Below are 13,193 nucleotides of genomic sequence, written 5' to 3' on the forward strand. Positions count from 1 at the left end.
CCGGTGGACTACCTCAGACGCCCAAGAAGGGCTTACTGGGTCGGAGTCATTCCAGCGGCACGTGGAGGAGGCTGAAGGCTTCCACCGAGAGCACGTTGAGGCCGGAACCGCCGTTGATGAGGGTCCTGGTGACGGCCACCTGGCAGATGGTGGGCGTGCACAGCATCGGGAGTGCACCGAGCCGGCGGTGTTGGCAGGGTGATCGTCCAAGCTGAAGGTCAAGTCGTCCTTGGGTGCCACCCAACCCGGAGGACCTCCATGGCGCGTGAGGGCGGCGCTGATCTGGAGGACGAATGGCTTGACGTGGCGGCTTGAGAGTGGCACCTGCGAGCCGCCCAGGAGAGCTGTGACGACCGGGGGCGCCAGTGCTGCATAATGGGCGAGGAAGAGGTCGTGCAGCTCCTCCCAGGAGGCCACAGAAGCCTTTGGCAGGTGGAGCAGCCACATGCGCGGAACGCCGGTGAGGGCCATGGGAAACCAGTTAGCCATGACCCTATCGTCTTCCCCGGCCTTGAGGACGGCCTCCTCATATGCCAGCAGGAAAGCTAGCGGATCCGTCGCGCCGTTGTAGCGCGGCGGCATCTCTGGCTTGTACTTCTGCGGCCACTACACCTGTCACAAGGTGGGGGCCAAGGCTCGGAGCCCCCTGGCCCAGTGCTGGCACCGATCGCCAGAGCGGGCGGTGCGCTGTTGGCCATGAGAGCGAAGCACGGTGTTGATGGAGAGCGGGTCGACGGAAGGGAGAGCTCCGGCGCACCCCTACCTGGCGCGCCAAATGTCAGATATCGGGTTCTGGCAAAACCCTTAAGGTTCAAACTTTGGGGTGCGTGCGAAGATCTTCCCCCTACTGATCCATGTCCCAACGCCTCGCTGTGAATCTAAGCTACACGACGAACAACACAAGGGACGCAAGGTTTATACTAATTCGGGCCATCGTTGTGGTGTAATACTACTCTAGTGTGTGGTGTGGTGGATTGCCTCTGGGTTGATGATGAACAGTACAGAGGAAGAACAGCCTCGCGAGAGGAGTTCTTGAGCTGGTGCGATGTTTTAGTTGGGTGGATCTGATCGCCACTCGATGGGATCATATCCATTCTCCTGTGGTGGCTATCTCTATTTATAGAGGTCCTGGTCCTCTTCCAAATATTGAGCGGGAAGGGAGCCAACAACGGCCATTTTGAAGGGGAACAACTATTAAAAGTTATCCTGACTAAAGTTGGTCTTCGAATGCCAAAGGCACTGGTGATGACGCTGTCCTGGGCTCCACTGTGACCTCCTTCCTGCCGCTCTGCTGGTCTTGGTCTCGTTGCACTGATATGGCAACCTTTGTTTGATGCATCGGTACTGCGCGCCTACGATTGCCCCCTTTGCACCAAAGAGGAAACAAGGACACTATGCAGGCTGGCGCCCGCCTGGCGCTCACCTAGTCTCAGTCGTCATGGCTTGCGTCATGAGCACCTCACGAGGTACCCCTGCCTTGATCTCTTTGCCTCCTCGCGAGCCTGCCTGGTGAGGCCGTCCCCGAGGAAGCATTGCGTCGTCTGCCCTGCGAGGCTTGGCCCCTCGCGAGGGTCTTGAGCTTGGGTTGATGCAGATGGGCCGTACTGGGCCACTGCTTGAGCCACGCCGCAGGCCGCATGCAGGCAAGTCTGGGGACCCCCGTTCCCAGAGCGCCGACATGCACGAAGAAGGCAGGGGCGTTGGTGAGACCAAAGGACATAACTGTATATTGATAAAGACCGTATCGAGTGGTGAATGTGGTCTTAGGAATATCCTCCTTTTTAATCTTGAGCTGATGGTATCTAGCCCGTAAATCAATCTTGGAGAATACCTTGGCCCCACTGAGCTAATCAAACAGGTCATCAATTCTTGGCAGTGGATATTTTTTTTTGATTGTGACGTCATTCAGCTGACGGTAATCCACACACATGCGGAGGCTGCCATCTTTTTTGTCCACGAATATAGCAGGTGATCCCCATGGTGAAGAGCTGGGACGAATATATCCTTTCTGGAGCATTTCATCAAGCTGTTTGTTTAGCTCCACTAATTTTGATGAAGGCAATCGGTAATAATGCTTGTGTATTTGTGCGGTTCCGAGCACAAGATCTATTACAAACTCAAGCTCTCGGTCGGGTGGCATGCCTGGCAGTTCTTCTAGAAATACATCAGGAAACTCACTGACCACAGGAATTAATTCCAATTCAGCCACTGCGGTGAAAACCATTTCTTTCATGGGTATGCTTCCTGGCCAGTCAAAGTGACTTCTCGGGTCGCACAATTTATGCATACTTGATATTGAGTCAGCCAATTCATACCCAAGATAACATCCAACTTAGCAGACTCAATGATTATCAAGGAAGTTGGAAAACAGACTCCATTGACATTGACTTCCAGATTACGGCAAGCTAGATTGCTCCTGATTAAGGATCCCGGGGTTTGTACCAGCATATTCTTGCCCAAAAGCGAACAAGGAAATTTGTTTTGGGCAACAAAACTCCAAGAAATAAAAGAGTGGGAAGCCCTAGTGTCAAATAAAATCACTTCAGGTATGTTATTAACAGAAAACATACCAATGATGACTTCGGGGTTCTCTTGGGCTTCATCGGCGGAGAGGTGATGAACGTACCCCGTGATGTTTTGCTGGTTCGGGCATGACTCCATAAAGTGTACTTGTAGCCAGAATATAGCATTCGACTCATTGTTCTTGGGACACTGTTTGGCATAATGTCCAGTTTGCCCACAACTAAAGCAAGAATTGTTGCGCAGACGCTCCTCTTGCACTGGGTTGGTTACGACGTTCTTGACTCGAGTGGTGGTCTTGTTAACATTCTGTTGCCAATTGGGCTTGTATTCCACCTGAGTCTGTTGCCAGGTACGAGCCTTCTGCACTGGTTGTGCCTCCTTCCTTGGCTCAAACTTGTTCTTGTGATCGTTGTTAGTAGACCTAATATCTGATACAAGCTTGTGATCCCTTTTAGCAATGAAAGCCTTGTTCACCAGGGTTTGGAAGTCTGGGAAATCGAACATATTGAGAGTACACTGGAGTTGCGGGTTTAACCCACCAAGAAATCTGTCAATCTTTCTTTCTTCAGTGGCCACGTCATATAGGGAGTAACATGACAGATGATTGAATTTTTGCAAATATTCACCCAGATACTTATTTCCTTGGAGGAGCGCGAGAAATTCAGGCTGCTTAGTCTTCATATTTCCCATAGGGATATGATATTTCCGGAATCGTTTTTTGAATTTTGACCAGGTGACTTCTTCATCAGCAGACCACATGGCTTTTTCATTTTCCCACCATATGGCAGTGGTGCCTTCAAGATAATGAGTTGCAAATGGAACCTTATCTCCTTCTTTAGTACGAGCAGTCTCAAGCTTCTTATCCATAGTTCACAACGAATCATCTGCATCCAAGGGGTCAATAGCCTGACTGAAACTGGGAGGCTTGGTCCTTTGAAAATCTGACAGCTTGGAGTGATGACCGGGCTGTTTTCCATTCTGCCCAACCACAGCTTGAACACTTCTTAATATTTCAATCAGATCATTATTCCGTGTTTCCTCAAACATACACAGAATTTGCTCGGTGGAGGGCGGATTTGGCGGTGGTGGTACATACGGCTCGGGTGAGTGTCCTGTTTGTCGTGCGGAACGATGAACAGGAGAACCCTCGTGAACGTTGCTACTGCTGCCTCCCCGCGTCATCCTATTGTGGTTTTTCCCAAGGCAACGCAACCGAGATGAGAAGCATTCAAAATAAATTGGGTGAAAGCCAGCAAAAAAAAGCCCGAGAAAAACCGAAATGACGAAGAAAATACGGCGAATAAAATAGAGTTCCAACATAATTATACATAGACTCATACATGAAAGATAACAACATGCCAGGTTCAACTACTCTCATACATGAAATGAAACATCATAACTCATACGACTACATCCGTACACCATCCTGACAACTGGAAATACTCAGAAGCTCTACTGCTCTGCTGGTGCTACGGGGTCCTCTCCTAATGCGGACTCGGATCCTGAACTGACATGGTTAACTGAGACCTTCGGGTTAAAGGTGACACGACGACACTGCCTCGAGGGCTCTCCCTCTGGGGCAGCTGTAGGGTGGAGCATCAGGGCTACAGGAGTAGCGAGAAGTGAAACCCACCAGCAGGAGCACTAAGCGGACTCACGGTCGCGGTGCCCGAGCTACTCGGAGGAGTAGCCGGTGAAATAGGGGAACTAGAACTGGCTGGAGTATAGGGAGTAAATCCCACACATGCTGGAGTAGTTACAGGCCTAGTAGAGGCTAAAGCAGTACGGGCACGAGTCAGCTCTCGAGCCAGCTCGTGGATCATAAGATAGCTAGCAGTGATATAATGAGAAAGGTGGCTAGCAACACTATCAGACTCCGGATCAATGATAGGGAAACGGACACGACCATTATCGTGCAGAGAAGGATAGTAGTAGAAACCTGGGTGGTTCTACATCTGGACCTCGTTGTAGCGAAGCTCAACAAGGACCTCGAATGCAGCAAACTGGACAGCCCGAGAAGCGGTAGAAGCGTAACCGCTCAAAGAGGTACGAGTGTAAGTGCTGGAATTGGAACTGGTGCGCAGAGTAACCACGGTGTGATACTCATACACTGAGTCCGCTAGACGCTCCCGGTACACACGATAGGTTGGGTCGTCACCGAGCGGTTCCAGCCGACGCCACATGTTATGAAGGAGATGCGGCGACATGTACGACATCAGCTGCAACTGGCACGAAAACGGCACCGAAGCCATCTACCCTCACAACCATTAGCAGGTTAGCATAAAAATAAAACAAGTGCATGCAATGCAACAACCAGCTACAAATGCTACCGGCACTCAACTACAACTCATATCTAGCGTCCACTAACACGTCGTAGTCTAGCGTGGCCTGCAGTCAGCGCGACTCTGATACCAAGCGTTGTGGCACCCTGGCTCAGAGCAACCGATTTACCATGCATTGCCAGCCCAGAGACCTTGTATTCTGAGAACACACAACATCTTGGTATAGAAAAGAACCACTTTATTGATGGTAGCGGATCAGAATTTGTATTACAACAGTTGGCAAGACCAAGCGGCACACACGGTGCAACTGAACAATATGTACAATATTTCGTGAACATAAAGGGGCCTCAATCATGACAACTATGCAGTAGCGGAACAACATCATAGCGGAACTCCATAGCACAAGGACACCAATGTGGACACGATCTAGACTCAGACAGCACTCCTTTCCAACGGGACTTTCCTGAAAACTGGCATGACAAGCCAGGTCAGTACATTGAATGTACTTGGAAGCTCACAACAAGCATAAACATAATGACAAACAATATCATGATAATTAACCAATTCATAATAATGCAACAATATATCCAACATGCCGTGACCATGGTCTTGTGATAAAAGTCCCTCAGACTGGCTTACCAAACGTGATCGCTCTTGGATCACAAACGTGCCATCCTAGAGACATCTCGTGATCCTTCCGGCGATCACAACCATGACCAATATTTGGTCTCAAATAGTGATCCTTCCGGCGATCACAACCACGACCAATATTTGGCCTCAAACCGTGATCCTTATGGCTATCACAACCACAACCAATATTTGGCCTCGAACAGTGATCCTTCCGGCGATCACAACCACGACCAACATCTGGTCCAAATCAACATGATGGCCTTCCCGCCGCCAACAACAATGCAAAGTTCATATTTAGTGTGCAAGATTTATTAAATGTTGACCCATGGTGTGACCTACTTTCGAGCGTGTCCTTAACCGTGGACTCGGCTATCGATAGATTAATACACTCTACAGAGGTAGTGCACTGGACCCGCACCACGGAACCCATGGCCTCGCATTCCCATTCGGGTGGACCAATGGCATTCCCACGAAACCCCTGCATTGCCATGATACTCTCCCGGCCACTCCGACTCACTCCCCATTGGGCTAGTCCTGGGTGGCCCCGTGTCTACCAAAGACACAACGACCTCCATCGTGGCCAAACATAAACGATCCCACATGGGGACCCGGTACCATAAACTCAACAACGGGCACACAAGGTAATGTCTGCTTACCGGGCCAGGGTACAACACACCCATAACCTTCCCTAGTTGGACGCCCCGACCAGAGGCATGACAACAGAACGAATAAAGGTCGTCCCATACCGGCAAATGTGGTTGCACTGGGAAAAACTCGACTCAGCGGCACCATGATCCGATCAAAAATGTATTCAAGTTGAGTTATCATCAGGTTCAACTTAAAGTGAAAGTAACCGGCGTCATAATGCCATGACATGCAACACTAACATATGCATCACATATCAACGGAAATGACTGAGTTAACTATATCCACACTGAGCATTAACAACTCATGGCACTTCTCTGGTTAAGATCAAACCTCACCTCAAACAGAATCTCTTCTAGCAAATTTATCATTTTTACTCATGCAAGAAAATAACTCCACTAATTATTTATATCCATAACCATATTATCCTTTCATCACCCAAAAACTAAATCCTTGATAGTTTACCAACTAAGTTCACTTCAAACTTTCTGTAAATCAAACATATTCACTTTAACAAGCATCTAACATAATAATAATTTAAATGCATCGATAATCATTTGTTCAAGTAGAAAATCACAAATATTGTAATGGCACCATGAAAATGTTGTTGTGGCTTGCCTTAGTGCAGATGAGGTTCACAAGCCTCCTGGTGATTTTCAAGACAAGCCTGACCTTCTGAAAATAAATAAAAACACAAAAAGAAATCATCAAGAAACCTTCTGAAATTTACCAGAAAATCTAGACAGCAGGGAAAAATCCCATCTTTGGTGAGCTGCTAGATTTTCGCACAAAGAACACAATGCAAAAAGAATCAATTCATTTGAACTTATGGTTAAAAGGTTGGGGTTGTTTGAAGTTCTCTGGATTTAATTAAAATTTGAATTTAAATAAACAGACTGAGGGAGGGTGACATCGAAGGCATAAAGCCCTGGGTGCCACCACTCATACCGCTTCGCGCGCGTACAGAGTGGCTGACTAGCGGGCCCCGCTAGTCAGGTTAGGTGGAGAGGGAGAGGGAAACAGAGAGCGACGAGGCTTCACAGGATCACACGCCATCGGCGAGGGCTCCTTGGCCAAAACGAGAGGGAGGGATCGAGAGAGGAGACGGAGGCGTACCTGCCCGTACCCGTAGAATGGCTAGGGTTGGTCGGACGGCGCCGGAACCAGCCTCTCCAGCGGAGGCAGAGAGCAGCGGTCACCAGAGACAAAGACGATGGCGACCAGAGGCGACACCAAGGGCTCCAACCGGGCGGAACGACACCACCGGAGAGTGGTGGAGGCCCTGGAAGGGTTGCCCTGGCCTAGGAAGTGCTGGAGCTGCGGAGACGACCCGAGGGGATCGCCGGCGAGCTCGAGCTCGGGGACGGCGGCCTACGGCCTGCCCGGCCTGGCTACGGCTTTCTGAGTGCTTGTGGGGTGTGTGGGAGTGGATGAGGGTGCTCGAGGAGGCTGGGGGTGGCCCTATTTATAGGCGAGCGGCGAGGGGGTTTCGGGCTCCGCCGGTGGACACCTGGCCGCGGTGCCCGGCGACGAACAGCGTCAGTGAGAGAGGGGGAAGAAGACGTAGCTCACGCGGGGACTATTGGCGGACGGGGACGAGCATAGGGGAGAGAGGAAGACGACGAGCATAGTGCACTGCGCATTGTGGCGTTGGTCGGACCATGCCCGTGCCCGCGGAGGAGAACTCCGGCGTCGGCGAGTGCCAGGGCAGAGTTAAGGGGGTCGAGACGACGGTGGTGGCTAGGTTTGGCACGCTCAGGCAGGCGGGGCAGTGAGCACAGGCGCAACATAGCGCTCGGCGGCACTCAGAGCGCGTTGTTTGCATGCCTGCACGCCTGGACGAAGATGGTCACCGCGTGAACTATGACCTTAGGCCGACCTAAGCCCAAACTTCATGTCTGGCGTGTTGTCCGTGGTAGTTTTGATCATTGCCACGCTTGGGTTTGGTTTCAGGTGCAGTAGAAACAATTTTACACTCCAGATAAGTTTCTGGACAATAACTTTGAGAGTTTACTGTGGTCAAACCACTGGGAGTTGAAGGCTGGGCTTTGGAGGCTAGCAATCATCTACTAAGGTGATGATGCACAAGACAAACCAACTACAATGGAGCAAGTAAAATGGTAGTTGCTGTAGAAACTACCATTTCTGTCCAGGAAAGAAAATATCTTCTGTAGCCAAAATATTCCAAAAAGTGATGAAATATTTTTGCTCAGAAAGGTGCCCTAGGGTTCAAAGAATAATTGGGATTTTTCTCAGAATTTTATGGGCAAGAAAAATTGGGGTTGCTTTGGAGCACATTGAACTAGATAGGGTTTAGGAGGGGAAAATGAATATTTTTCATTAAAGAAAAACATTCCAAATAATATTTTGAGATGAACCAGAGATGGAGTGATGGTTAGAGGGAGATGAAGCACTTGGGTGAAAGTCAAGGGGTACCCAAGTGGTTCAGTCCAAATGAAAAGATCCAAAAACTCCAAACTTCAAATTCAAACCAACTGAAAATCAGGCAAAGAAGAGGAAGCAATTACAATTTGACAGTTAATAAAAAGTGAACCAAGTGACTGCAACATGCAAAGATATTATGAAAATGCCAACTACCTAAACTAAGACCTATATTCGCCAATACTGCAGGTATCACACTGAGTGGCCTAAGCAAGCATTTCCTCCAGCGCAACTCCAGGGCGTTCAAAAAGGGCACGCGGACGCGTCACAAGATACAGTCGGACTGAGGCATGCATCTGATGTCGCACAAGACCGACAATACCTTGCCGGTGATGATCAATGGCCGAGAGATGGGCAGCAAAAAGGTTCTGGTGCTGCACACTAACAAGAACTTCGACTAGGAGATGACCAACTGGATGATGCACTAGTACCACCTCGGGGACCTGGAGCAAGAGAAGGAGAGGGAGCTAGTCCTCAGCAAGATTTTCTACCAGACGAACACTAGGGAAAAATATTAGAAGTTAGTTTGGTATTGGTACTTGTACTACCTGGTCGTCTGCAAGTTGGTATTGTTGTTAAGGATCTTTTAGTATGAACTTGGCATTTGCTTCCAACCATCATGTCGAGGGTCGACGTGGATATAAAGTTGAATCATTTGTTTCTAAAACGAATTTTCAGGCACCTGATTTTTTTGATGGGTAGCATAAGCACCTGCTGTTCGAATTCCCAGTTCTCCAAATTTTTTACATTTTCGTAGTACGCATGGGATCCATCCAGTTTCACAGGCTGATAGTTGGACGCAGCATGTCAGAACTGGGTTGTGGCATGCCAAGCCCAACTATAAATTGCTAAAAGAGAGGAGCGATGGATTTGGGCCTTCTAGAACAGTTAAGTGTTGCCTCCCATCAACAAAAAAGGCCTAGTCAGTTATTATTAGTTTAAATATGTAAAATATTCCATAATGAAAAGAAATATGTAAAATTCAATGAATTTAGTCTGCTTTCACTGAAAACCATCCGATTTGCATGAAATTGGTCCAAGGAACCACAAGACGGCTGTCCATACAGAGCCTAACCGTACGAAACCAGCAGGTCCATGGTCGTACGCAAGCAAGTCTATGCACTTATTATCACAATGGAAAATAATGCTGACGTCTGAGATGGTGAAACCCATGAAGGTTTCAATGTAGTGAATGAGAATTCTACAAGTACAGACTGGTAACTGGGATCCAACAGGTATATTGTTTTTTCAGGTCGAGCAAGTTTCAATTGGGATGTGATTGCCCAGGCTTGGTTTTGTTTTTAACAGGCCTAGCCCATGACAACAATGGTGCACAGAGATCCAGCAGGTATCAAGTGGCCTCTGGCCTACCAGCCTCAGTTATAGTTTCTCTTAGAACATCCGCAGGCAGTTTTTTTTACTAAATCAAACACACAACCCAACTCTATTTTCCTCTTGAAACGCCATGTCCTACTTCCGTTTTCTAATCTCTACCTATAGTTTTACTAGTTCATATACACATATTATATTGAAAATACATAAAGTTCCCTTTTCATCTTTACATCCTTATTTTTTTGTTCTTGTTTCCCTCCTAGCGCTGATTTTTTTACCACTAGTTTTCCCTAAAACCAACTCAATTGTCCCATGTCTTATTAGCTTACAAGAATAAACAATATTTTATTTGTTAAACCAATAAGTTCTTCAAAAATAAATGTTTATCATTTCTAGATTAAAACAATTCACACTCCACCGAAATATGCAAAAATAGGTTGAAGTTTTTTACCATGCTCCTGGGCAGAAAATGGGTTGTAATAAATTCCTTAAGAATTAGCAAATGGGCTGTATGTTGTCTACCACAGAATTGGAGGCTGACTTGGGGGCCTATTAAGTTCATGCATACACAAGGTTTCTCAAAAAAGAAACTTAGTCGACTCTACCAGCGTGAGACCGTTAGATGTCAATCTAACTTCCATCGTGCCTCTTCAGTATCTAATCTTCCTGCTCCAGCTGCCCAAACTAGCATCGGCGGAACCGCCTGCTCCCCCTCCCGTGGCTGGTTGCGCTATCAGGCAGGCCTCACGGCCCCATCATACTCGCATCCCTGGCCTAGCTATCCCTCTAGTCACCCACACCTCCTATTATTCTCCGGCGATGGCAGTCTCATGATGCGGCCGAACAAGTAAACCCACGTATCCACTCCATGGTGGAAACAACTGGCGAGTCTTCCTCGGTTCTGGGTCCTTCCCTTACTTAGTCTCGTTGTCGTCCACCTCCTTGGTGCTCTCAGCACGGCGTGGTCAACAAACGACATCCATCGGAAGAGGACTATACGGGGAGAGTCTAACAGCTGGGTCCACGACCGCATGCAAGGAACTGCCTTGTTTTTTTGCGAGTATCAAGTGCCTCCTTATTACGCGCAAAGTAATGATTCCTCCTCTGAAAGCTGGGACCGACCAGAAGGTCCTTTGTATTTCGCGAAAAAACATTCCCCCCGCTGACAGCTCGGATCCACCAGCTATTACGCACAAAAATAATGAATATCCCCACTGCTAGGTTGGTCCCACCATATTTGGAGGCTGGCTTGTGGGCCTACTAAGTTGATGCGGACGCAGGGCTTTGTCAACTTAGTCAATATAAACGATTCTAGCTGCGGTGACCATATGATGTCCATCCAAAAGTCGTCGTGCTTCTTCAACCTTTGGTCTTCTTGCTCCAGCCGCCCAAACTAGCACCAACCGTGTCACCTGGTACTGCCTCCCGTGGTTGGATGTGCTACCACTCATGCCTCACCGCCCCACCGTACTCCCACTGCTGGCCAGGTCTTCCCTCTACTCACCCACACCCCATGTTATTCTCTGGCGACGGCAGCCTCAAACCATAGCTGAACCAGATCGTTGGGGAACATTGCATGGGAAACAAAAAAATTCCTACGCTCACCAAGATAAATCTAGGAGATGAACATCTACGAGAGGAGATATTGCATCTACATACCCTTGTAGATTGCTAAGCGGAACCGTTAAGAAACGCGGTTGATGTAGTCGAACGTCTTCGCAATCCAATCACGATCCGTCCCGCAAACTCCCGATCCAAGTGTCGAACGGACGGCACCTCCGCGTTCAACACACATATGGCTTGATGACGCCTTCACCTCCTCGATCCTGCGAGCGATGGTGAAGTAGTAGCTCGAGTCCTCCGGCAGCACGACGGCGTGGTGGTGGTGGTGGTGGAAGAATCTCAGCAGAGCTTCGCTAAGCACTAGGAGAGGAAGAGGGATGCAAGGGAGAGAAGAGGCAGCACCGTGGAGTGGAGATGTGCTCTGGGGTGAGGCTGCCCTCTCTATACCTCTATACATATAGAGGAAGGGAGGAGGGGGTGGAGCCTCTAGGGTTTCCCTTGGGGTGGGGGGTGGGTAGCGGCCAGGGCAAATGGGATCTCCCCTAGGGTGACTTGCCCCCCAAGCCGGGAGGTGGGAAGCCCTAGGGGGCGCCCCCAACCATCCTAGTTACATGAGATGGGGTGAGGGGTGGTGCTCAGCCCCTTAATGGGCTGGTTTGCCCCCTCCCCTTGGCCCGTGGGGCCCCCAACACTTGCCGGGGCCCCTGAAACCCCTTTCGGTCATGATGGTCGTCACCCAGTACCTCTGGAACAATTCCATACTACAATACCCTTCTTCGAATATATCGATCTTCACCTCCGGACCATTCCAGAGTTCCTCGTCACTTCCGGGATCTCATTTGGGACTCTGAACAACCTTCGGTAACCACCATAATGACTCAACTATACTTATACCATCACCAAACGTTAAGTGTGTAGAACCTGTGGGTTTGAGAACTATGCAGGCATGATAGAGACACCTCTAAGGTCAATAACCAATAGCGGGACCTGGATGCCCATATTTGTTCCTACATATTCTACGAAGATCTTATCGGTCGAACCTCGATGTCAAGGATTCAGCTAATCCCGTATGCAGTTCCCTTTGTCTATCGTACTTGCCCGAGATCCGATCATCGGTATCTCCATACCTAGTTCAATCTCGTTACCGGCAAATCTGTTTACTCATTCTGTAATACAAGATCCTATGACCAACTTATTGGTCACATTGCTTGCAATCTTATTGTGATGTTGTATTACCGAGCGGGCCCTGAGATACCTCTCCGTCATACGGAGTGAAAAATCCCAGTCTTGATCCATGCCAACTCAACAGACACCACTACAAAAAAAGACACATCCGTGACATTTTGGGCCGAACGAATTTTTTTTTCTGTCATACATATGACACTTCTCTGACGATAATTGTGACAAAACCTGGAATCATCATAGATGTGGTGGGCTCCTACTTCTATGACAAAAAATCATGGCAGAAAATGGGCTTTTCGTCCTAGGCGGGCCGGAGACGCAGCTGCATGACATTCTTTGGGCCGTCCATGACAGAAAAAACCATGGTAGAAGCGAGGGCGAGGAAAATTTTGGGGAGTTCCCGGTTACGGTGGGTGGTCGGGGGCCGAGTGATGCGCGTTTCTCTCGTACACGTACGCGCGTGTGTGCGAGGCGTTGGCTCTAACTGAACCCGAGCAAGGCGTTGGGCTCTAACTGAACCCGAGCGATTGCACTCGAGGCTACGCGTTACTAAACCCGAGCGATCGATTCCTTCGCTACTGCTGCTAATTGAAG

This window comes from Triticum aestivum, chromosome 4B, assembly GCF_018294505.1.
Source record: "Triticum aestivum cultivar Chinese Spring chromosome 4B, IWGSC CS RefSeq v2.1, whole genome shotgun sequence".
NCBI classification, from domain to species: Eukaryota; Viridiplantae; Streptophyta; class Magnoliopsida; order Poales; family Poaceae; genus Triticum; species Triticum aestivum.